Raw genomic sequence first — 22325 nt, forward strand, 5'->3', positions numbered from 1 at the left:
TTGTAAGCTGGAAGACCAAGCCCTCTGTGTGACCTCATGCCCCTACCTGACCCCATCAGACTAGAATCACTCCCTCTTTGGGAGTAAATAAAAGGCCTGGAACACGGTGGGCCCCTTTGTTGCCTGTGCCCCCAGGTGGGGCCTTTTGGCTGCCACTCTGCCTTGCTTTGCTGCTGCATTAAGCTACCTGTGGCTGCTTATAATGATATACTTGCTCCACATGGCTCATTCAACTTAGCTTCTAGACTTCTCTTTCTCCCCTAAACAAAGCCCTCACTCTCCTGCACATTTCTCTCACTGAATAAAATCCTTAAAAACTTACCATATTGTCTGGTCTATTTAAGCCAGTATTCAGAATTCTTCTCTGAATAAGTGGAAAGAGCCTACAGGTTTATTAATGTTGAAAATTATTAATAAACAGTCTGATATCACAACCAATTTTATATGTAGACTGAGCAAAAATTAGACACCATGATGCTCTGCCAAAGATGCAGCTAGGTGGTTATTCTAAAACAAAATATACTTGAGAATAGAGAAAGACAGTAGATACAGCAAAAATATGTAATTCTATGAGCATTATTAGGTAGCTGTACTGGTTGGTGCTTTGTGTTTAAATTATGCAGTTCAAAAAGTTAAATGATGTATCAGTGGTTTTAGGAAGTTAAACAGTCTCCTTGTTACCCTAACATTTTAAGATGAACATATTAATTCAAGGTAGACTGCTTCTAGAACAAAGGAACATCTACCTTGGCATGAGTTGGGAAGCCTGCACGCACTTCTATTTTATTAAATGCAGCTCTGGAGGAGTCCAAGTGTCTTGATACCACTGACCTAATGCAAAGAGATTCTGGCTCTAACAATTTGCTTTAGTCCTTGCTGGTATAGGTCTTCTCGCAACAGAAAAGACAGACACAGGTTCCATTTGATGGCCTTTTTCTAACATTTCAAACAATGTTCTTTAAAAATTCACAGAATGTTCTCTGCAGTTTTACTATCAATGGTGGTCTTTTGTTTATTGCAAAATAGGACACCCACTTATATAACTGAAACAAATGAGAAACACATTAGTGGAGCTTTTTGCTCAGAGGTTATTATATAATCTTCCAGGGATAAGCAAAGTGTGCTTTTCAGATGAAGTTATATACAGGCATGATGGATGCTGCTTTCATAATGTAACAAGGAATATTTATTTGAGTGATATTAGAGCAGAGTATCTTTGTAGGGAAAAATACATACATAGATATCCATGTGCCTATGTAAAGAGTCAGACAAGTTGACAGGCAGTCAGGTTGGTCAAGGTGGAAACTGAGGGTGCAAAATGCTTGCTTTCCCCAAGAGCTATCTTTAGCAAGGCCAAAGGTGCCTGCCCACTCCTTGGGAGCTTCCAATCTTATCATGAGAATAGCAAGGGAATGGTGACTCCACACTTTTGAGCTCCCAGTTTACTGTAAACAAGTTAGGTAACCCACTCTTCTGATGGCTCTTCAAGCCAGAGTAAAAGAGATTACAAATCAGGTCTTTTGATGGGTTTGTCCCTGCCTTGTACTGACTGAGTTTTCTCCAAAAACTGTGCTTAAAAACTCCACTACCACCAGCCTCTTTGGGGTTTGCCTCTCTTGGAGCCTTGCTCCAGGCTGCTCTGCCAAAAGTCTCTGAATTAAATAAAATCCTGCTTTTAAATACATCTTGCTTTTCTCTTTGCCTTGTCTGCTTGGAAATTCTTCCATGTGAGATAAAAAACCGAGGTAATCTTTTCTCTCCACTGACATTTCACCCATAACACCTATATGACAGGCCTGCACAGAGTCCACTGGAAATGTGTATTATGAAAAAAACAGATGGGTTTCAAGTATTTTTTGCACCCAAATAAACTCACCTTTTAATTCCATTTTCCCACAAACTGTCTAAAGTGTTCTCATGTATAGATTCTCACTCCTTTGAAATATGCAACTACTCTGTTTCCCTTCAATGGATCACACTCTTCTCTTCCCAGGATCTCTGGATGAAAGTTGCCTCCTTTAAGAAGTCTTCCTGGGGCTGGTGCTGTGGCGTAGTGGGTTAACACCCTGTTCTGAAGCACCGGCATCCCATACAAGCGCTGGTTTGAGACCCGGCTGCTCCATTTCCAATCCAGCTCTCCACTATGGCCTGGGAAAGCAGTAGAGGATGGCTCAAGTCCTTGGGCCCCTGCACCAGCATGGGAGACCAGGAAACAGCTCCTGGCTCCTGGCTTTGGATCGGCGCAGCTCTGGCCGTTGTGGCCAATTGGGGAGTGAGCCAGTGGATGGAAGACACCTCTCTCTGTCTCTACCCTTCTCCATGACTCTGTCTTTCAAATAAATACAATAAATCTTTAAAAAAAGAGATAGAGGTGAACTTTTCATGGGTCCCATGGATTCAGACTATCACACTAAGACCAACTGGGGAGTGAGCCATCAGATAGACGACCTCCCTCTCTCTCTCTGCCTCTCCTCTTTGTGCAACTGACTTCCAAATAAATAAATAAATCCTTGAAAACAAAAAGAACTATTTCCTTGTTTCCTTCTACCAAACAGTCTGGACTAGAGGCCTCTCCTTTGTACATCGGTGATGCTCCCTCCCCCATTCTAGCATTTATAATCCTGTATTTTCAACTCCACTTTAACCATCTCCCTGAAATACCGGGCCCTGTGAAGAGTTTGAAGGGAGTCTTGCGTGCTGTGCTGTCCTCGGTGCTTGGCACAATTGTTGAACAAGTTTCTAATTGTCAAATGAATGGATTCTGGTATAATCAGGACCTTTTAGACTATGCTCAGTAAGTCCAGATATTTTAAACATCCATAATCCACTGAATGTGGCAGCTCTTGATACTGTACTCAGCTCTTTCACGGATTTGTAATGTAAGCTTTGGCATTACAGGTGTCATGGATAAGAGATCAAACACTGGAACCAGCATGTCAGTGCTCAAACCACAGTTTGAGCAGAATTGCATAGGTTTATGTTATTATTTTTACTGTTATTTGTAAAACAATTCAGTAACTAAGGCAATTGAATATGTTTTCACAAATTCTCTTCTCTCAGTAATGATTTTATTATTTTTATTCTATATTGATTGGGAAGACAAAATGCAGACTCCAATGACAAATTTATGATATTTATATTTCTTAGCTTTCAAAGTATTTTTCTTAATTTGCCATAGTCACAAAAATCTAAGCTCTCCTTTGTAATACTCATGTCACTTAAAAGAATCTCATGCTTTGAAACAATTTGAGATTCAAACTTGACACAAGCTCCACTTCTATTTTCTTAAATCAATTACATGAGTCCTAGAAGCCTAGTATTGTGAGAATAAGGTTTATTATTATGCTGAATAAAGTATGAATTTTTTAAAGATTTTATTTATTTATTTGAGAGGTAGATTTACAGACAGTGAGAGGGGGAGACAGAGAGAAAGGTCTTCCATCCATTGGTTCACTCCCCAAATGGCTGCCACAGCTGGAGTTGGGCTGATCTGAAGCCAGGAGCTAGGAGCTTCTTTCAGGTCTCCCAGGAAGGTACAGGGACTCAAGCACTTGGGCCTTCTTCTACTGCTTTCCCCGGGCCGTAGCAGAGAGCTTTACGGGAAGAAGAGAACCTGGGACTAGAACCGGTGCCAATGTGGGATGCCGGTGCCGCAGATGGAGGATTAACCTACTGCTCCACAGCACCAGCCCCTGAACATAATATTTTGCACACAGGTGTGTGTCTACTCAATGCATGCATAAATAAGATATTCTATGTATTCAATTTGGCTTGATATTTATATGGGAAGATCTGAATGCAGTCATTAAAAATATTCATTTAAAAATTTTCCCTCCAATTGACATTTTGAGATTTGATGATCATTTATAACCCTAGTATCTACTGTTGAGGAACAGTGCTTTTTTTTTTTTTTCTTCATACTACTTGTTGAACTTTTACTTAGTGTAGGGTTGATCTTATGAGTATAAAGTAAACTGAAAATAGATCTTTCTAGAAAACAATTGAGTGGAAACAGGAGAAGGAGGAAGAAGGGTGGGAGTGTGGGCAGGAGGGAGGGTAGGGTGGTATTTATCAATATGTTCCTAAATCTGTATATATGAAATACATGAAAATTATATACTCTAAATAAATTTTTTTTTAAAAAAAAGACCTTTTAAAACATTAGAGCCCCTAAATCTGCACAACAGTGATGGATATTTTTCTTTCAGAAGGGAACCAATCAATGAAAAATAAAGCATGTTTACAGCCCCCCCCCTCCCCATTTTTCTCTCCAGAGGTCAGTGTTGCAGCACAGCAAGTTAAGACGTGGCCTGCAATGATGGTATCCCATATTGGAGTGCTCATTCAAGCCCCAGCTGCTCCACTCTCCACCCAGCTACCTGCAAATGCACCTGGGAAAGAAGCAGAAGACAGGGCAGGCACTGTGGCACAGTGGTAAAGCTGCTGCCGGCAACCCCAACATCCCATGCAGGTGCTGGTTTGAGTCCCAGCTGCTCCAATTCCAATGCAGCTCCCTGCTAATGTGCCTGGGAAAGAAAGCAGCAGAAGTTGACCCAAGTGCTTGGGCCCCTGCACCCACGTTGGAAACCCGGATGAAGCTCCTGGCTCCTGGCTTTGGCCTGGCTCAGCCCTGGCCTTTGTGGCCAGTTGGGGAGTGAACCAGTAGATGGAAGATCTCTTCCTCTCTTTCCCCTTCTATCTCTCTAACTCTACCTTTGAAATTAAATATTTAAAAAAAGAAGAAGAAGAAGCAAAAGACAGCCCAAGTACTTAGGTCCCTGCCACCCATGTACACAATGTGGATGGAGCGCCTGGCTCCTGACTTTAGCCTTGCCCAACCCTGGCTATTGTAACCATTTGGGGAGTGAACAAGCAGATGGAAGAGCTCCTTCTCTCTCTATCACTCTGCCTTTGAAAAAAAATTTTTTTTTAAATTTCCTTTTTTACTCCTAGCCTTATAAACTTACAGACCTCAACAGCTTTGATTTTAAGCTTGTTTGTTTGTTCGCTTCACCTCTTACATATTGGCCATCGACAAGCAATCAAAAAAAAAGATCTTCAAATATATATGAATATAAAACATCTTCTCTCTTGTATCCTTTTTAGGAGAAATACGGTTTTGTGCTGAAGAACAGGCATATGTTTGTGTCTATGGAATGACTGCAGAAACATCCACCTTTCTAGAGCTTTCACCACAGCGTGTCAACATTTACCTATTCACTGCAGAGGAGCCATTGTTCCCATTTGATCCACTAAGAAACAACAAAGAGGCAGCAAAAGAGGGAGGGTTATTAAAAAAAAGCACAAAAACAAAAAACCACAAAGAGAGGAAGTGAAGGGGAAGAAGTTTCTGAGGCTTCCCTTCGTTATGTAACCTCCTTTGTCCATCCACTTTGTCACTTTTTAGTAACGGTATTATTTTTTTGTTGGTACAAGTGGAACAAATCATCAACCGAAAAATAAGAAGCAAACCTTGAACATCATTGGAAACCACTTAAAATTGATTCCACTAGATATGAAGCTATAATCTTACCAATTACCCATGAGTAGCCCAAGGTTCAAAACTTTGAATGAACATTCAGCAATAGCATCATGAATACCTCTATGCTCCTTGCTTTAACCATGAATATATAGGAAAACTATGAACAAAACATAACAGAGGGCCACTTAGAATCTTCATCATTTGAATAAATAAGGCTTTATCATCTATGCTTGCAGGACAGAATCCTAAAAATTAATGTTCTGCTGCTCTGATTTCACTAATTTGAAAACCAGAATTTTACCATTGGCATACATTTTGTCCCAGGAAAATGAAACCTTTAATGTAATTCTGAATGTGTTTATGAAGTGCAGAAAGAAAATTCATTGCCAGAAGAATGACACAACAAGATCTCCAGCTTGAGCAATAACAATGCTGTCTAATAAAAAGTACAATGAAAACATGATATAGAATGTTAATGATTACCTTAGGATAAAATAAATAAGATTCATGCAGAAAAAGGGTATAAACTTCTGGGTAGATATACCAGTAATAGAGTGTTCTCCACATTTCCTATTCTCATTCACAGACATTAGTGTCTCACTGACATCTAACAAATGACTATGATATAAAAGTATTTTTACAAATTATGACAAGTGCTCAGAAAGGGATTAAAGGGTATGGTAAATTTTGTGATGGATGTTCTTTATTCCAGATGGCTGTTTGGAATTGACAACCATTACCTCACCTACCTTCCCAAGAGAGATAATAATAGCTCAAGTCAGGACAAAGATAATGTCCCATTGCACAGCAAAAGTGATTGGTCCAAGGAATGGGTATATGATTCAAGAAAGTTCCATGAAAAACCTTTCATGAATTCATACATGTACAGGGGAAAAGGAGGTTTTCCCTCTGTTAGAGTTGCCCAGCTGTGGAAATATGCATATGGGTCAGTAGGCTACCATATTGAGGCAGTATATCTGGCCAAAGATAGAATGATGCTAACATGCAGGAGGGAAGAAAGCTAGGTGGGGTCAAATAGAGGAGAGGAGAAGAAGGGAGAGGAAAAGCAGAAAGGAGAGAAAGAACTGGTAACTCCCACCAACTTTAGTTTGGGCTACATGAAGCCATTACATTTTCCAGATCACTCAGTACTTGCTTTTTCCTGTTAACCATTCTGAAAAGCCCATGCAAATATGAACTTACCCTTAGTTCCTGAAACAGTGTTTACATACATTTGGTGGCCAATGAGTATTTATCCAATGGATTAATGAATAAAGGGATGGGTAGATGAGTAAGTGAATGACTTGACAAAAAAATAAATAAATAAAAAGAACACACAGAGGAAACTTAGTTTTCTCTATTTTTTTTAACTTTTATTTAATGAATATAAATTTCCAAAGTACAGCTTATGGATTACAATGGCTTCCCCCCTCCCATAACTTCCCTCCCACCCACAACCCTCCCCTTTCCCGCTCCCTCTCCCCTTCCATTCATATCAAGATTCATTTTCAATTCTGTTTATATACAGAAGATCAGTTTAGTATATATTAAGTAAAGAGTTCAACAGTTTGCCCCCACATAGCAACACAAAGTGAAAAAATACTGTTGGAGTACTAGTTATAGCATTAAATAAAAGTGTACAGCACATTAAAGTCAGAGATCCTACATGATATTTTTTTAAAAATTGATTAATTTTCTATGCAACTTCCAATTTAACACCAGGTTTTTTGTTTTTTTGTTTTTTTTCATTTTCAATTATCTTTATATACAGAAGATCGATTCAGTATATGCTAAGTAAAGATTTCATCAGTTTGCACCCACACAGAAACACAAAGTGTAAAAATACTGTTTTAGTACTAGTTATAACATCACTTCACATTGGACAACACATTAAGGACAGATCCCACATGAGATGAAAGTTCATAGTGACTCCTGTTGCTGACTTAACAATTTGACACTCTTGTTTATGGCATCAGTAATCTCCCTAGGCTCTAGTCATGAGTTGCCAGGGCTATGGAAGCCTTTAGAGTTCGCCGACTTCGATCTTATTCCGACAGGGTCATAGTCAAAGTGGAAGTTCCTCCCTTCAGAGAAAGGTACCTCCTTCTTTGATGGCCCCATTCTTTCCACTGGGATCTCACTCACAGAGATCTTTCATTTAGGTCTTCTTCTTCTTCTTCTTCTTTTTTTTTTTTTTTTTTTTTTTGCCAGAGTGTCTTGGCTTTCCATGCCTAAAATATTCTCATGGGCTCTTCAGCCAGAATCCAAATGCCTTAAGGGCTGATTCTGAGGCCAGAGTGTTATTTAGGACATCTGCCATTCTATGAGTCTGCTGTGTATCCCGCTTCCCATGTTGGATCATTTTTTCCCTTTTCGATTCTATCAGTCTTATTTGTGTGATCCCTTTGATTCTTAGACCTATCAGAGTGATCAATTGTGAACTGAAATTGATCACTTGGACTAGTGAGATGGCATTGGTACATGCCACCTTGATGGGATTGTATTGGCACGTTTCTAACTCCACCATTTGGGGCAAGTCCGATTGAGCATGTCCCAAATTGTACATCTCCTCCCTCTCTTCTTCCCACTCTCATATTTAACAGGGATCACTTTTCAGTTAAAATTTAAACACCTAAGAATAATTGAAACAATGACCTGATCAGCTCTTGTCTTAACTGTTGATGTACAATGTAATACTTTATCCTTTTTAGTATTTTTGTTGTTGTTGTTGTTCTAGTACTAGTGGTTGAACTCTGTAGTTTTCTCTATCTAAATATGGAACTTTAAAAATTTTGTGGAAAAACAGAATTAAAAGATAAGATCCATTTTCCATGAACTTTTTGAAGATTCCTCATATGAGGAAAGAATACCTCGCTAAATTGAGTTAGGCATTTGAATTTTGGTATTTTCATATGTAAAAACAAATTGATTTTAAAAATGGTGTACATGGGCCGGCGCCGTGTCTCAACAGGCTAATCCTCCGCCTTGTGGCGCCGGCACACCGGGTTCTAGTTCCAGTTGGGGCGCCGGATTCTGTCCCGGTTGCACTTCTTCCTGTCCAGCTCTCTGCTCTGGCCCAGGAGTGCAGTGTAGGATGGCCCAAGTCCTTGGGCCCTGCACCCGCATGGGAGACCAGGAGGAAGCACCTGGCTCCTGGCTTCAGATCAGCGTGGTGCGCCGGCTGCAGCACACCAGCTGCAGCGCGCCGGCCGTAGCGGCCATTGGAGGATGAACCAACGGTAAAAGGAAGACCTTTTTCCCTGTCTCTCTCTCTCTCTCACTGTCCACTCTGCCTGTCAAAAAACAAAACAAACAAACAAACAAAAAAAAAGTGTACACTGATTCAAATTCTACATTATCAGGTCATAATCATCAATCCATAGCATCAAAGTCAATCATGGGAGAAGCTGTAATTTCTCTTCCACAGGAACATGACTACAACTAAGCTAATAAAACCAAATATTTAAAATATTTAAAATACAAATTTCAAGGAAACTCAATACTGACAAGTAGAACACAAATTCATGAGAAAATTAAGAGGTGCTTAAGACATTCACTGTGCCTAGCTTTCTACCATTTCTACAATGGCTATATGGAGTTCTCTTCCAAATCAAACAGCAACTGGAGTTAGTACAATCAGAGAACAATTAGGAAGCCCATGCCTTGGGACCAAAACATAACCAGACTAGACGTGTCACCATGAAGCCTTGGAGGTGTAATTTAAAAATTACTGGGTTAATTTGCTTTTCTATAGCAAATGGTCCCTGAAAAACGATAGTGTAATTTATCACCCAAGCACAAGGAGGAAAAGTTTCTGGTAGATAGCCAGGTCTTGTCTGATCTCATAAATTCTGGTGTTGTGGGATTTCCTCCAGCCTTACTGAGTTTGTGGACAAAGTAGATTTTCAAGTTTTCATTTCCAGTTCTGGCAATCCAAGTGTATTCATTTAACAAAAAAAAAAACAAAACAAAACATAAAAGCTAATCAACATTTAGCAATAAAAACTTATAAGGGAGTCAGTCATAGAGGAAGTTGATATCTATTTTTCTTATCTTTCTTTTTCTCTATAAATTAGAAGACAATCTCATAATTCCACCTAAACTCCATCTCTGCTACCTTCACCCATCCACAGTCAGAACAAAGGAGAGTGAATGATAAAAGTATTTCTCTTCCACAGTGCATTGGTAATCTAGGTGAACAAAGCTTCAAGGTAGGGCAATGGGTACTGATGCTGCAATCTGGTTTTAGTGAGAAGATAGGAGGCATATTTTGGGTTCCAATGGGTTTTCCAGATACTTCTCTTATACTGTGGAAGACAAAGTTGTTCCAAGCAGTGTATTTAATAGGCTTACCAGAAATTTATTGACTAGTAAGTAATCTCTCTACTGATTAATCCATCCTTTCATATTTTTTTTCCATTTACTTAGCAGGCATCTGGGGTATAGTCTTCTTTCCATCCTTTCTAGATAAATAAACTTTGTTATTACGTAACCATTTATGCTTCAGTTTCATCTTCTTTTAAAGGAAGGGTAATAGTACTTACCCTACAGGGCTATACGGAGGTTCAGATAAGTTAATTCATGTAGAGCTCTTAGCCTCATGCCAGTGAGGGTTCCAGATTCTTGCTCAACATTGAGCAACTCCTATGTGCCATTGACTCTGTTAAGCACTAGATATATAGAGAAGAAAAACAAAGTTACTGTCCTGAATTGTCTTCTAATCTGTTGAGTAAACAGTTATGCAAATGACAAGTGCTTCAAATGATTAAAAAAAAAAAAGTCTAGAAGTAGCCACAGTAAGAATTAAACAGAGAAAAGGCACAGGTCTGAACTAAAGTCTTAGATGACACAAATGAAGGCTTGGTGGGGTGGGGGAGAAGATAGGTTCATAAGCGTTTTGTGATACAGAATAATGAGACATGAACACCAATCGGATATAGAAAGCAAAAGAGATTAAGGTTTGTAAAATGGCTTAGTTTTCCACCTTAAGGAACTGAGCAGATGGTGATAGTTCCTTTTTAAGGAGGAAGAAAGGTGGGACCAGTGCTGTGGTGTAGAGGGTAAAGCCATCACCTGCGGTGCCGGTTCAAGTCCTGGTTGCTCCATTTCCTATTCAGCTCTCTGCTATGGGCTGGGAAAGCAGTAGAAGATGGCCCAAGTCCTCGGGCCTCTGCACCCGCATGGGAGACCTGAGGAAGCTCCTGGCTCCTGGCTTCAGATTAGCACAGCTCCAGCCCATGCAGTGAACTGGGGAGTGAACCAGCAGATGGAAGACCTCTCTTTCTCTGCCTCTCCTTCTCTCTCTGTGTAACTCTGACTTTCAAATAAATCTTAAAAAAAAAAAAAAAAAAAAAAAAAAAAAAGAAGAGGGACAAGTTTAGTTAGGAGCACTGTTTCTGAGGTAGTACTATATCTTGTCCATTTTATATTCTTATATCAAAATACCTGAGGCTGTGTAGCTTACTTGGCTCACAATACTTGGTACCAACAGCTTGGTAGTAGTGTCCTGGGGAGGGTCCTCCAACATGTTGGAGAAATGGAAAGGGAACTGTAGCCTCCGGTAATAGCAAGCCACTGTCCTGAGAACTAACCTACTCACATGAGATCTAATCCAATCCCGAGAGGACAGCATTAATCCCTTCTAATGGAGGTGCCCTAAGGTCTCATCACTTTTTGCTACCCAACTCTTAAAGGTCTACCACCTCTCAACACTGTTACACGAAGGACAAGACTTCCAGAAATGAACCTGCCGCGGACGAACCATATTTGAACTACAGATGATGCTTGCCCAGGGGGCGCAGGGGTCGGTGGTGGCCGGAAGCCGGCTGAGCGGGCCTCTCCGAGCGCCGCCCCCACTTCCGGGGAGACTCTTCCCAGTAGGCGGCTCAGAGGGAGCGGAGTTCTGAGGGGCCGGGCCGGGCGGATTCCCTCCACCCCTCAATGCTAGCAGGTTCCGGAACTCTCTTCGGGAAGGCTGCCGGGAAAGGTGGAGCGGAGCCAGGAACATGAAGCAGTGTCTCCTTTTCCTGAGCGGCCTGGTTCCTTTCGTGCTGGCGCCACGACCTCCGGACGACTCGGGCCTTGGCTTCCACCAGCGATTCACTTAAATCTTTGCTCCCAGACTATGATATCCTCTCTTTAATATCCAGCAGCACTCCATAAGAAAAAGGGATCTACAGGCCTCGACACATTTAGAAACACTACTAGCTTCTTCAGTGTTTTTGAAAAGGCATTTTAAATTATACCTGACATCAAGTACTAAACGCTTTGCACAGAATTTCGAGGTCGTGGTGATAGATGGTAAAGATGAAAGCGAGTACGCTGTGATGTGGCAGGACTTCTGCAGTGGACATGTGGTTGGTGAGCCTGATTCTAGGGTTCTAGCCCACATAGGAGATGATGATGTTACAGTAGGAATCAATGCAGAGGGGGCAGACTATAATATAGAGCCACTTTGGAGATTTGTTAATAATCCTGAAGACAGTGCTAGCATGCAAATCTGAAGATATTAAGATGATTCACCTTTGCAGTCTCCAAAAGTGTGTGTATATGTAAAAGTGGATAAAGAAGAGTTGCTTCTCAAAGTAGACAGAGAACCTCAGGAAGGGCTTGTTCATCAGGTAGAGAAGAGCGGATCCTAACCCCGTGAAGAATACGTGCAAACTACTGGTGCTCACAGATCATCGCTTTTACAGATACATGGGAAGAGAGTACAATGGCAAATTACTTAAGAGAGTTAAATGACAGTTGATATCTATCGAGACACTTCATGGGACAATGTGGGGTTTAAAGGTTATGGGATACAGATAGAGCAGATTCTCATTCTCAAGTCTCCACAGGAGGTTAAACCTGGTGGAAGACACTATAACATGGCGAAACGTTACCTAAATGAAGAAAAGGACGCTTGGGATGTGAAGATGTTGCTAGAACAATTTAGCTTTGATAATGCTGAAGAAGAATCTAAAGTCTGCCTGGCACAGCTTTTCACTTACCAAGATTTTGCTATGGGAATTCTAGGACTGGCTTATGTGGGTTTTCCCAGAGCTAACAGTCATGGAGGTGTTTGTCTAAAGGCTTATTATATATGTATATTTTTTTGGTGGTGCACATTGGTTTTATTGATATATTTGGCCCAAGGAACTCATCTTTGTGTCCTGATTGCCACATAGGATACAAGCAAGGCTCCAATGATGAAGATCCCAGAAAGGGCTGCCACCCATAGAGCTCCAGGATGCACAGGAACACCTGAGTGTTTATGGAGCTTTTCTGAAGGATACTTTGTGGCTTGAAGTAGAATCATGGGTCCCTTGCTAGAAATGTTAGCAGTATAGAAAAATACCTATTTGAATAGTGATTTGACCAGCACTAAAAATTGTGGTAAAACCATCCTTACAAAGGAAGCTGACCTGGTTACAACTCATGAGTTGGGAAACAAGTTTGGAGCAGAACACAATCCTGATGGTCTAGCAGAACATGCTCTGAAAGAGGATCAGGGAGGAAAATGTGTTATGTACCCCATTGCTGTGAGTGGGGACCATGAGAACAATAAGATGTGTTCAAACTGCAGTAAACAATCTATAAGACCATTGAAAGTAAGGCTCAGGAGTACTTTGAAGAATGCAGCAACAATGTGTGCAGGAACTCCAGGGTGGATGAGGGAGAAGAGTGTGATCCTGGCATCATGTACCTGAGCAAAGACACCTGCTGCAACAGTGACTGCACCTTGAAGCAGGGTATCCAAGTGCAGTGATAGGAACAGCCCTTGCTGTAACACTGGCAGCTTGAGACTTTGCAGAAGCAGTGCCAGGAGGTTATTAATGCTATGTGCAATGGCATGTCCTACTGCACAGGGGACAGCAGTGAGTGCCCACCACTGGGAAATGCTGGAGATGATGCGGTTTGCCTGGATCTGGGCAGGTGTAAGGATGGAAAGTGTATCCCCTTCTGTGAGAGGGAGCAGCAGCTGGAGTCCTGTGCGTGCAATGAGACAGAGAACTTGTGCAAGGTGTGCTGCAGGTACCCCTCTGGCTGCTGTGTGCCCTAGGTGGACGTGGAGCAGAAGAACCTGTTTCTGGGGAAAGTAGGATTTTGTGACATGAATGCCAAGTGTGAAAAACAAGTGCAGGATGTAATTGAGCAACTTTGGGATTTCATTGACCAGCTGAGCATCAGTACTTTTGGAAAGTTTTTAGCAGACGACATCATAGGGTCCGTCCTGGTTTTCTCCTTGATATTTTGAATTCCTTTCAGCATTCTTGCCCATTGTGTGGATAAGAAATTGGAAAAGCAGTATGAGTGTCTGTTTCACTCCAGTAACATGGAAAGGTTAAGCAGCATGGATTTAGTGTCTGTGCGCATTATCAAACCCTTCCCTGCCCTCTAGACCCCAGGCTGCCTGCAGCCCCTGCGGTGACTGGAAATGAGAAGGCCACCTCCTTTAAACTGCAGTGTCGACAGCAAGGAAACTGAGTGCTAGCCCAGGGTAAAGCTGAGCTCTTTGGACTTCAATGTACAAAGTGTTTTTATAGATTGGACCTAAAATCGTAGTGTGAGTTTTGTGAAGATCTGGGAGACGTAAGGAAGTAGTCTCACAGCAGATGCCGGTCACAGGTCTGAGCTTCCTGTTTGTAAACCATGCTTGTGCGGCTCGGCCCTTTCCCTCCTGAAGAGGTAAGCTGCATCTAGCTAATTTTGAGGCTTTCTGGTTTTAGTTTTTAATCTTTAAAATCTCCACCTGTGGTACAAAAGCATTTTGTACCTGTGGTATGAGATACAGCCATATGAGATTACAAATATTTACATTTTTGTAAATTAACCTTTTATATTGATAATAGCACCAGTTAGAAAGATGATCTTTTTTTTTATACACTGCAATGATCCACTGAGGCATTTAGTTATTTGTGAGGACAACTGGAACACAGTTATTTATTTTTTGCCTTCAAGTAATGACAGAGAAGATAAAGCTATCTCTACATTATCTCCAAAATGTGGGTCTTTTTTCTAGCTGTTACCCATGTCAGCAGCATGGAGAATTACATATCTACACTTTGAAATAATTTGGGTTAATATAGCTCTTCCTAAGTCTAAGCTAGAACTTTTTAGACTTAACAGCTTGGAGAGTCGCAGACAGCAGTGGGATTCATAGACTCCTTGCTAGTTGTTTAGGACTCCCAATTTGCTGGGCAATCTCTCTGGGTTTAGTATCTTCATACACCCAAACTATTGCGATGCTCTGAAAAAAAATTTCCGAAAGAGTGGCTGTCTGTTTGCCAACACTAGTGGGGAGGAGGTGTTTCTCACCATAAGAACAGTTAGTTTTGAATAGGCCAAGATGTGCTGAGCCAGCTGGGAGAGGGAGTGCAACAGGGGCCCAGCCCTGGAACACCCCATACTTCAGAAACCCTTTTTTACCCACTCCAAGTGGGTATCTGCATTACTTCTTTGATGCTTCATGATTCTGGATGGTCTGTGTTTACTACGTGAAGGATAAAAATTATTCGTCCAAATTCTGGTTTCTATAGGATTATCATAGAAGCTTTTTTCCTATAGGAACTAAAGCGTGCTCACCTTAACTAAGATAACTCTTACACTGAGGGCAGTTAACCAAACCTGTGATAAACCATGCTTCCCCACCCTGATGTTTGTTACGCAGATACTTGTTACACTAATACTTCAACTGGTACCTTATGGTATTTCCTTTTACCTTGTCAGGGTATCTTTATATTTTAGTTGTGCTTTCAGAGTTTGATACAAAATGAGTGAGGTGTGTGGGTATGAGTGGAACCATTCTTAGCAGAATGTAAAAAAATTTTTTATAAGATTGTTGACTTTTTAAAAAACCAGACTTGTCGGCCGGTGCCGCGGCTCACATGGCTAATCCTCCGCCTGCGGTGCCGTCACCATGGGTTCCAGTCTTGGTTGGGGTGCCGGTTCTGTCCTGGTTGCTCCTCTTCCAGTCCAGCTCTCTGCTGTGGCCTGGGAAGGCAGTGGAGGATGGCCCAAGTGGCCATTTGGGGAGTGAGCCGATGGAAGGAAGACCTTTCTTTTTGTCTCTCTCTCTTGCTATCTAACTCTGCCTGTCAAAAAAAAAAAAAAAAAAAAAAAAAACCAAAAAAAAAAAAAAACCAAAAAAAACCACAAACAAACAACAACCCAAAAAACCAGAATTGTCTTTTTTGCCATTTATAGAATCAAAAAGCTGCTCAGGGTGTATTTTATAGTTGTGGCACTGATGATACCTGCATCGATCAATAAATATTTAATATAAAAAATAAAAAGAAGATGGTACTAAGGAATTAGATACAGGTTCTTGAAAGGTTTAGGTTGATTACTGAGATTTGGGAATTGTTGGTTGAGGAAACGTTGAGTCAGAGGGAGCACCCTATGATATAGCCCTCATTTACCAGACTTTCTATTTATGTAATTTTAATTCATATTTATAACACCCTTAAGTTAAAAAGATTTGTTAGGACATGGTTTCAGACATATATGTGACTGATCAAAACAATACTGTCATAAAGAAAATATGCATTTTCTCCTTTAAAATTTATTCTAGCCAATGTACTTAAATAAAGAAGCAATAGTAGAATCAGAACATGACAGTTTGTCAGCCTTACAAGTGGTAGGTATATCGAGAGATAGGTAGATGATAGAAGATAGATAGATAGAGATAGGTAAATGATAGAAGATAGATAGATAGACAGACAGACAGATTTGGATATAGACAAATCTGGGCAACACAATAAAAGCAGAGACCAGAAAAAAAGGAAAAAAAAAAAAAGATAACAGAGCCCAGTTCATGATTTGCCATTGTCCCCAAGCTGTCGTTCCTGAGTAAGTTTTGTCTAGGGGGTGGGAAGGTGAAAGCAAGGCCAGAAATCGTTGGTAAAGAAGCAGACGTCATTCTTCGTCAGAGGGAGCACAGTTAATCATTTGTTGTGGATGCTGAGTGGCCGTTGTGTCTGTCCTGTCTATGCTGTGAGTATTGTTGATGTTCAGTGAGGAACATTCTAGCCTCGTTTTCAGGAGAGTCATTTTACCTTTCTTAGTACTCTATGCTAGGGTTTCAGGGCTGGGTAGCTCTGACTCCTGTAGATATCAAAACGGCTTGTAGTTTCATGGCCAATCAGATGGAATTTAGGGAGGATATTTTGGCACTTTATGTTTTGGAAAAACTTTAATTTGCTCTGTAAGAAGAGCACAAATATTCATCTGAAATGATAGGGGGAAATGACAGAGGCAAAAATGGTCCCCAAATTCTGTGAACAAGCATTAATCTCACAGTTTTAAAGTGGAATGAAAATGACGTAATCGTTTATCCAGAAAAATCCCATGTTGAGAGAACAGATAACTCATTAAAATACAAAGTTAAAAGGAATCTCATTAATAGTTATAACAATCTTCTAGATTGTTTTAGAAACTATTAACTGAAATCTAAGTTGTTTTTCTTTAATGCACTTCACACCATTAACTTTACATAAGGAGCAGCACCATCAAGAAATAAATGAAAGAATTCAACTGGCATTGAATGCAGGATTATTCAAGAAAATCACCACTTAAAAACAAAAATCTGGGTGCTTTTCACTGGTATTTTAATATTGCCTGTATAAAACAATTATGTCCAAACAATAAAAAGTAAAGTAATTAAAATAGCTTCCCTAGATACTGGAAATTAGTAGGAGCATCTGCTGGCCATTTTTATCTTCTTGGACAGAAATATTTTCAAGTTACTTTTTATCCTCTACTTTTGACACTTGAAATTCTGAGTTTGTGAAGGAAATCCTGTCCATGGATGTGAAACTGAGTCTAGAAACCTCAAGTCCAGAAAATAGAGCTCCCTCTGATATGATCTGAACATTTGTAGCATCCCCAAATTCATGTATTGAAAATCCTCGAGCCCAAGATGGTAGTAATAGGAGGTGAAGCCTTTGGGAGGTGGATGGGTCATGAGGGTGGAACCCTCCTGAGCAGGATTCATGTCCTTATAAAAGAGGTCCGAGAGAGCCCCCTTGTCCCTTTTGCCATGTTAGAAAAGTGGAGGGGCCAGTGCTGTGGCTCACTTGGTTAATCCTCTGCCTGCGGCGCCGGCATCCCCTATGGGCGCTAGGTTCTAGACCTGGTTGCTCCTCTTCCAGTCCAGCTCTCTGCTGTGGCCCAGGAAGGCAGTGGAGGATGGCCCAGGTGCTTGGGCCCCTGCACCCACATGGGAGACCAGGGGGAAGCACCTGGCTCCTGGCTTTGGATTGGCACAACTATTTGGGTAGTGAACCAACAGAAGGAAAACCTTTCTCTCTCTCTCTCTCACTGTCTATAACTCTACCTGTCAAATACATAAAAATAAAATAAAATAAAAAAAAGAACAGTGGAAAGGTGCCATTGTCACTCACTCACAGAACATGTCTCCAACAAACACTAAAGCTGCCAGCACCTTGATCTTGGATTTCATGGCCCATAGAACTAGGGGAAATAAATGTCTACTATGCATAAGGTGTTCTGAGATACTGCCTTTTCCCACTTGTCCCTGTAGAGTGGAACTTCTAGTAAAAATTCTCCAAAAGAGGGGGTGGGAGCAGGAGCTGACTCTAATCCTGGAGGAAGCAATGCCTTTTTCCCAGGAAAAGGAGCTGAGTTTAGAAGTCTTCTCAGGAAGAGATGAAGCAATCATAAAACAGAAGAAAGGGAAGCAAGGGAGAGAGAGAATGTCAGATCCTGGGAAAGTTAGGATGAGAAACTCAATCTGTGAACCTTAATTTAATTCCCTTATGGGCATTAATGCTATCCATTTGTTTATTTTACTTATCACTTCCTAATTTGTTTTATGATCATAAGAGCTCTTTAGTTTACTTTGTGCAGAACCCAATCTCCCTTTTGTAACCCTGGTACTAGTGTGTGACCCAGCCTAAACTAGCTTGCTGGAGGAAGAGAGATCACCTAGAGGAGAGCCAAGACCATCCCAGACCAGTCTTTAGCCAAGCTGAGTCGAAGCAAGAACAGCAGAGGTGCCTCAAAGGTCTACAGCTGAGTGCAGAAGCATGCGTGGGATCCATCTCCACCATAGTACATGCAGTTGACCTGGAGACTTGTGAGAAATAATTAAACTTTATTACTTTCAGATACTGATTTTTGAGGTAGCTATTATAGAACAGTAGTCAAGTGATACAATGCCTTATTTTAGGGGCCTGTGTTACAAATTTGACATAGACAAATTACCATAGTTTCTATCAACTGCTCATTTGGTTTTAAAGAATGGTACATTTGGGAACTGGCTTTCAAACAAAACTCTAAGCTGCTTTTAAAAGTTTCGAGGGCATTTGCCTGTCTGCCTGATTGACTGTGTAGCTATCCTCATATCCACAGTGATGTTATGAAGAAGTGCTGGTTGTTAGGGCAAGGTGTGGCAATTAGTAAACATAAAAACAACCTGGCTGCTAATATTTTCATGGTTGGCAGTGGGTTGTTTAAAAAATACCTAGTTATGGGTGGGTGTTTGGCCCAACATTTAAGATGCACATTGGGATGCCCACATCAAGATTGGAGTGCCTTGCTTTGCTTTCTTGCTCTGACACTTGATTCCAGCTGCCTTCTAATACAGACCGTGGTGGGCAGTGGTGATGGCCATGGTGATTAGGTTCCTGCCACGCATGTGTGAGACCTAGGTTCCAGCTTAAGTCCTTTTGCAGGTGTTTGGGGGAATAAACCAGCTCTCTCTCTCTCTTTCTCTCAAAAAAAATATTTTTTAAAATAGCTGGTTAGTTTACTGAAACATTTTTAGTTTTTTCCTAGATCACAAATTTAAAGTTTTAAAAATAAATAATCCAGAAGCCCTGAAACAAAGGACACCGTATAGAACAGAATAAATGTTGTTATCCTAAGCCATGCATTCTCAGTGGAGAAAATTGTTTCTGGGTGGAGAGAGTGCATGAAAAACTCTTAGAGGTCAGCAAGGCTTAGGGTCCTCACAGGGCCACAATGCATAAACAGATAAACAGGATAGCTGATGTATTAGAATTTCATAGTTTGTAGGGTAGGAGTGTAGGAGATAATTATAAAAATAGCTAAAAATTTCCTTATAGAGGAGTCATTTTTTCATCATATCTTCATCCTATTTTTTCTTAATTTATAGACTCATGGTTTTGGTTTCTATTTTCATTTTTCCACTCATGGTCAAATCTCTCTCCATTTCTGGAGTCATTTCCAGAGTGGAATTGTTTGCTAATATTTTCATCATTATCACCATCATTAATTATTTACTCTTTCTAAGGTGCCACTGGCAAACACACTCTGGATAAATGCATTCTGTCCGCCACGGTGTTCTCTGTCCTTGTTGCCATGGAGCCCCTTAAGATGCAAGTCCCTTACCTCACTCCTTTAGCCAGAGGTGCTAAGGAAACAGCTGATCAGGGTATGTAGACGAGGAGGTAAGAAAGCATTTTCCTATCTGGTCTACTGGGAAGGCCCCTCCCTCCCTGATTTCATGTTTCCATGTGAAGAGATTTCCACTGTAGCAACACATCTGGACTTTTCCAGCCCCTTGCCCATTCCTCTTGGGAGAGGAGAAAAGACACAAGACAAAGAGGAGTTTAGAAGCAAAAGCTGAGCATGCTTCCCTTCACTCCTGCCCTGTGGGACCAGTTTGTTGCCAAAGAGCATTCATTTTCTTTTTTCCCACGGTGTAAGATTTTCGGGAGGCTGGTGTTTTCCCATGTACCTGTAACTCCTGCCTAAGTTCTAGATGGGAAGGCCCTGCTTGGAGAGCAGATCAAGAGCATTTTCTGTAGCCCATCACTTTTCAGTAGTAAAAGTTATGCTTTTAATTCTGTCTGACTGTTGCCTGCATCTGTCTCTCAGTTGGTTTCAAATATGGTTGACTAAAAAAAAAAAAAAAATAGATGCTAGGTGTTAAACCCTCTAAATTTCCAAATTTTCCTTAGAAATTTTGCTAATGTTCATATAAACGTTTAAGGTCCATCCTCCATATACAGCTCCTCAATTTTACTGTAGAATGGCTGAATTCCACAGTTTACAATACCTGTTTCCCACAAAAGGTCAAATGTAGACTCCATGGACTTTATTAGGATTGCCACAAATGGGTCATGTCTGAAGGTCTTCTGGATAAATATCTGTCTCCTAGGGTGTTCATGAGGTGACAGTCAAGTACTCTTACAGGGAGAGTTCAGTATTAATTTCACTGACATGCAATGCAATTCCTTCCTAACAACTATTTGACAATGCATGTACAACAGGAGCTCTGATTTTACTTGCTACATCAGACGCTGTTGCAGCAAGGGACACCCACAAGATGCATTTCCAAATTATGAGACCTAAACAGACTTCTGCTGTGCAACCTCTAGAAAAACTTTCACTTTTATGGGAAAACATATAAGCCTGGCTCGTGTTTCTTTTTGTCTTTTCCGCACTTGATTATAAGCATGATACATGGAAGCACAGCAGGCATCTTGTGCCCGTGAGGTCAATAATAAAAATAAGGATGAAATGAAATCAATCATGAACTAAGGATTTTGAAGCAGCAAAATAGAAAAATCTGGAGTCCCCATATTCTGTTAGTTATTTGGGGGTTATGAATATCACTGTATTTATTTTCCTACAGATAATTTTTCTATAGCTTCAGCATTCCTTTCCCCCCACCCCAAATTAAAAGAATAACACAACAACAAGAAAATCCCCAAATTTAGAGCTGGATCACTTGGCTCTTTCTCTTATCTTCACCCAGTTCAGAGTACTTGCAGCTCTTAATAGCCATGAGCATACAGGGAATCCTTGCCCTTCTTTTACTGGGTCACTTTGTGAGGCTGATGTTTGTCACAATTGAGAAAGTCATTTGGGTTTTACATACATTGAAGATCTTCTCAGTACAGCTGTTCACATGAAGAAAACACAAAGCTCGGTGTCCATACTCCTAACTTCATGCCTGTTTTCAGTGTAAACTGTATGAATCAAAGCCACCAAACACCTGCAGATTCCTTTTATACTTTGAGGAGGAAGAGAATAAACCTTTACTTATGAAGGCTCTGCTAGACAAGTTTTGGTCACTTCCAGTTAAAGGCTTTCCTAGTGTTCATCACGCAACTATGAAAAAGCCATTTCTCCTCCTCTGAAGCTGTTTAGAGCCTAGCCACCTCCATACAGGTCAAAAGCACAATAAAGGTAAATGCAGGAAGGATAAACATAGAAAATGAACCACTCTTAGCTTTCAATGAAATTTCAGAAAAACTTAAATCCAAGATAAAGCCTGAACATACCAAAGAGTTAAGTAAAAAGTTAAGGGAAATAGAGGCTCCTTAGAAGTAACAGTAACAAAATAGATTGTAGGGGTGGGGAGTAAAGCCAAGAATGAAGAGATAACCAAGGACCAGATATAAGTCCAATCAAACTATGCCCTTATCAACACTGATGTTAAAATATTGTCCTGGTTGTTTTATGTTGAGTGGTAGAAAGGCATTAGAACATACATTATGGATGAAGAATTATGTTCAGTTACTATTTCTTGCTGCCTCTTTTTTTTTTTTTTTGGACAAGAACTACATGTTTTTATAACTACATGTTTTTATAAATACAAAGAAAAATTTGGGTGATGATTGTGATGATTCAATATGCAAATCTCAAAAGCTTAAATCATGCTGGGAGTAATTCATAAAACATTTTATCTTAGATGTTTCATACATAAATATTCTATTCAATATTCTCCTTTAAAAACATGTTTTGGACTTGAATATGCTTTCTATCTTCTTTGAAGTTCTCCAACATCTCTATACTTGCATGGTCTAGTTCTTTTGCCTTCAGTAATGCCCAAGTGAGTCAGGAGACACATGGAAGCTACCAGTAA

The 22325-nt window shown here is 40.5% G+C and overlaps 1 pseudogene; it reads left to right on the forward strand.

The window, feature by feature from the left end:
* The first annotated feature begins 11487 nt into the window (after positions 1-11487).
* On the forward strand, positions 11488-13895 carry LOC133767841 (disintegrin and metalloproteinase domain-containing protein 17-like; annotated as a pseudogene).
* The last annotated feature ends 8430 nt before the right edge of the window (positions 13896-22325 follow it).

The sequence above is a fragment of the Lepus europaeus genome, chromosome 10, assembly GCF_033115175.1.
Source record: "Lepus europaeus isolate LE1 chromosome 10, mLepTim1.pri, whole genome shotgun sequence".
NCBI lineage: Eukaryota > Metazoa > Chordata > Mammalia > Lagomorpha > Leporidae > Lepus > Lepus europaeus.